This window comes from Apium graveolens, chromosome 6, assembly GCF_009905375.1.
Source record: "Apium graveolens cultivar Ventura chromosome 6, ASM990537v1, whole genome shotgun sequence".
Lineage (NCBI taxonomy): Eukaryota > Viridiplantae > Streptophyta > Magnoliopsida > Apiales > Apiaceae > Apium > Apium graveolens.
Window position 1 is genome coordinate 182,622,459 of NC_133652.1, and position 4,868 is coordinate 182,627,326.

Here is a 4,868-nt window from a genome sequence, read left to right on the forward strand (position 1 = left end):
AAGTGGAGTTTTGTATGCTGTTCTGTAAGCCCAAATAGCTTCATCGAGCTTTAAAGACCAATCCTTCCTTGACGGACAAACAACCTTCTCTAAGATGCGCTTGATATCTCTGTTAGACACTTCCGCTTGACCATTTGTTTGCGGATGGTAGGCAGTAGCAACTCGATGATTCACATTGTAGCGCTGCATCATAGAAGTAAACTTACAGTTGCAGAAATGCGACCCTTCATCACTTATGATTACTCGTGGCGTTCCAAACCTTGTGAAAATTTGCTTATGAAGAAAATTCAACACTGCCTTTGCATCATTTATCGGTAGAGCTTTGACTTCTACCCATTTTGAGACATAATCGACTGCCAGCAAGATGTACTGATTGTTGCAGGACGATACAAAAGGCCTCATTAAATCGATTCCCCAAATATCAAAGACCTCGACTTCAAGCATAACATTTAACGGCATTTCATCCTTTCTCATAAGATTTCCCACTCTTTGGAAATGATCACACCTTAAAACAAACTGATGAGCATCCTTAAACAAAGTAGGCCAGAAAAAACCTGCTTGCAGAATACGAGCTGTCGTCTTCTCACCACCATAGTGTCCACCATAAACTGTGGAGTGGCAGTCTCGTAATATCCCCTCCGTCTCACAGAATGGGATACATCTCCTGATGATCTGGTCAGCTCCCTGTCTAAACAAATACGGTTCATCCCATATATACCACTTCACCTCATGCAGAAACTTCTTCTTTTGAGCTGTGGTCAAATTAGGAGGCATTATATTGCTGACAAGATAATTCAAAATATCTGCGAACCATGGCTCTTCCTCCTAAACTGCGAACAACTGCTCATCCGGAAAAGATTCGTTGATCAATGTCTTATCATGTGAAGTAGACTCGGGATTCTCCAATCTAGAGAGATGGTCAGCTAGTTGATTCTCAGTACCTTTTTGATCCTTGATCTCTAACTCAAATTCCTGTAGCAAGAGCACCCAACGAATGAGTCTCGGCTTCGAATCCTTCTTGGAAACCAAATAACGAATGGCCGCATGATCAGTGAATACTGTTACTTTTGTCCCAAGCTGGTAAGATCAGAATTTTTTGAAACCGAAGACTATAGCCAAGAGCTCCTTCTCAGTAGTGGTGTAGTTCATTTGGGCCTCATTTAAGGTCTTGCTAGCATAGTAGACCATATGAAAGAGATTATTCTTGCGCTGCCCAAGAACTGCGGCCACCGCATAATAACTCGCATCACACATCATCTCAAAAGGCTCTGTCCAATCAGGTGCTGTAATAACTGGTGAAGTGATTAAACTCTTCTTAAAAGTCTCGAATGCCGTCAAACATTCATCATCAAATTTGAAAGGCACATCCTTCTCCAGCAAGTTGCACAGTGTCTTAGATATCTTCAAAAAGTCCTTGATGAAACGCCGATAAAAACCCGCATGACCAAGAAAACTACGGATTCCTTTCACAGAAATAGGTGGTGGAAGAATTTTAATGACTCCCACCTTGGCTTTGTCCACCTCAAGACCCTTGCTAGAGACCTTATGCCCAAGAATAATGCCTTCACGCACCATAAAATGACATTTATCCCAATTTAGCACCAAATTAGTTTCCACACACCTTTTGAGCACTACACGAAGATTATTTAAACATTCATCATACGAATGTCCAAAGACGGAGAAGTCGTCCATGAACACCTCGATATTATTTCCAATCATGTCAGAGAATATAGCCATCATACATCTCTGAAAAGTGGTCGGTGCGCCACATAACCCAAATGAAACTCTGCGAAAAGCAAACGTGCCAAATGGACAAGTGAAGGTAGTCTTTTCTTGATCCTCTAGTGCAATAAAAATCTGATTATACCCTGAGTAGCCATCCAGAAGACAATAATACTCATGACCAGCCAACCTGTCAAGCATCTGATCAATAAATGGAAGCGGGAAGTGATCCTTCCTTGTGGCCTTGTTTAATTTTCTGTAATCCATGCATACTCTCCATCCTGTGACTGTTCGAGTGGGGATGAGCTCGTTCTTCTCATTTGCTACCACAGTAATACCTCCTTTCTTAGGTACACATTGCACGGGGCTCACCCAAGAACTGTCAGAAATAGGATAAATGATTCCTGCATCCAGCCACTTCAAAATTTCTTTCTTCACCACCTCTTTCATGATAGGATTAAGTCTGCGCTGTTGCTCAACAGTCGGCTTACTACCCTCCTCTAGCAGAATCTTATACATGCAATATGAAGGGCAAATCCCTTTGATGTCTGTTATGGTCCATCCAATAGCCGATTTGAATTCTCTCAAGATCCTTAAGAGCTTGTCCTCCTCACTACCTGAAAGGTCAGATGCAATAATAACAGGTAAAGTAGATGCATCACCTAAAAAAGCATACCTCAAGTGTTCAGCAATGGCTTAAGCTCCAAGGTGGGTGCTTCCTCAATTGATGGTTTGAGCTTTACTTCAGCATTTTTGAGGTCAGCAGTACCAAGAGATTCAAACGGCATGTCTAGCTTTCACCTCCAGGGAGAAGCATTAAGATATTGTAGTTGCTCAATGCCATCCTCGTCATCACTGTCAAAATCCCCCACTAAGGCTTTCTCTAATACATCAGACATTAGCATATGATCGAGTTCTGAAGTAACCGCAGAATCAATCAAATCCACTTTTAAGAACTCCTCATCTTTTGTAGGGAAGTTCATTGCTTTGAATACATTGAATGTCACATCCTGATCCTGCACCCGCATAGTAAGTTCACCTTTCTGCACATCTATCAAGGTACGGCCTGTAGCCAAGAAAGGTCTTCTCAAGATTATGGGAATCTTCTTATCTTCCTCGAAATCCAGAATAACAAAGTCTGCAGGAAAGAAGAGCTTATCCACCTTGACTAGCACATCCTCCACTATGCCTCTTGGGTAAGTAATAGAACAATCAGCCAATTGTAGAGACATGTATGTGGGCTTTGGATCAGGCAAATCCAACTTTTTAAAGATCGACAACGGCATCAGATTGATGCTTGCTCCCAAATCACAAAGGCACTTGTCAAAAGACAACTTGCCAATGGTGCAAGGAATGGTAAAGCTACCTGGATCTTTAAGCTTTGGAGGTAACTTCTGTTGCAGCACAGCACTACATTCTTCTGTTAGAGCAACGGTCTCAAGGTCATCCAGTTTCACCTTTCTTGAAAGAATACTCTTCATAAACTTCACATAACTAGGCATTTGCTCCAGAGCCTCAGCGAAAGGTATATTGATGTGAAGTTTCTTGAACACCTCCAGAAACTTACCAAACTGCTTATCCAGCTTTTGTTGTTGCAATCTCTTAGGGAAAGGAGGTGGAGGATAGAGCTATTTCTCCCCTATATTACCCTCAGGCAGAGTGTGTTCAACAGGAGTCTTCCTTGGTTCCGCCGCTTTCTCCTTTTGCTTAGCTTCTTCATCTCCAACTTCTGCTTCTCCTTCTTTTGCTTTTTCAGCATCATCAACTTTTCCAGACCTTAAGGTAATAGCTTTGACTTGCTCTTTAGCTTCCTTCCTTCCTGGCACTTTAGTATCACTGGGAAGTGTGCCAGGTTGACGATTGAGCACTGCATTGGCTATTTGACAAATTTGATTTTCCAAGGTCTTGATCGACACCGCCTGACTCTTGCACAACAGCTTAAGTTCCTCAAAATCAGCACTAGTGGGTGCAGCTGCACCTCCCTGTTGAGGATATGATTGCCTTTGAGCATATTGATGCGGTTGCTGGAATCCAGGTGGATTAAACTGCTTATTCACACCATGCTGATATGGTTGCTGAATAACATTCTGAGTATTACCCCAGCTGAAATTTGGATGATTTCTGTTGTTAGGATGATAAGTAGCTGGCACTGGCTGCTGTTGTCGCTGATAATTGTTCACATACTGAACATATTCGTTAACAAGAGAACACTGATCCGTAGCAAGAGAACACTGATCTGTAGGCTGAGAACCTGTACAAAGCTAACAGACCATAGCTATCTGATTGACTCCATAGGTGGCTAGAGAATCGACCTTCATAGACAGCGCTTGGAGCTGCGCTGCAATAGCGGTGGCTGCATCGACTTCCAGAATACCTGCTACCTTCCCAGGCATCATCCTTTGAGTTGGGTTTTGATGCTCATTTGCAGCCATAGTCCCAATAAGATTATAAGCCTCAGTATAGCTTTTGGCCCCCAAGGCGCCTCCAGCTGCTGCATCGAGCATGGGCCGAGATTGGGCCCCCAAACCATTATAGAAACCAGTGATCACCATCCAGTCGGGCATTCCATGATGTGGACACTTTCTCAACATCTCCTTGTAGCGCTCCCAAGCTTCGCACATAGATTCTGTAGGTTGCTGCGCAAACTGAGTAAGAGCCCTCCTCATAGCAGTAGTCTTTGCCATTGGATAAAACTTCACCAGAAAATTTTGTGCAAGATCTTGCCAAGTAGTGATGGACCCAGCTTATTCAGAATGTAACCAGTCCTTAGCTTTATCCCTCAGAGAGAATGGGAAAAGTCTCAGCTTGATAGACTCATCAGTCACACCATTATATTTGAAAGTACTGCAGATCTCGACAAAATTCCTTATGTGCATGTTGGGGTCTTCAGTCGCAGCACCTCCAAAAGAAACATAATTCTGCACCATCATCAATTTTAGGCCGAGAAAAGTCCATAAGAGCTGGATCTTCCGGAACAATACGATCACCCATGATTACTGGCTCTTTCTGCTCACTTCCTGAATCCGAATCTTCAAAATCTATTTTCTCCGGAATATCAAGAACTTCGTCTGTCTCCTCAGCTGTATCTAAAGTCCTCTTGCGAGTACGAGAACGAGTATGCATAAACACTCGCTAAAGTACCTGAA

The 4,868-nt window shown here is 42.9% G+C and overlaps 1 non-coding gene across 1 annotated transcript; it reads left to right on the forward strand.

The window, feature by feature from the left end:
• Positions 1-4,284: 4,284 nt before the first annotated feature.
• On the forward strand, positions 4,285-4,391 carry LOC141669511 (small nucleolar RNA R71). The gene has a single exon (XR_012553790.1). It is a non-coding gene; the product is annotated as a small nucleolar RNA R71 (small nucleolar RNA).
• Positions 4,392-4,868: the final 477 nt, after the last annotated feature.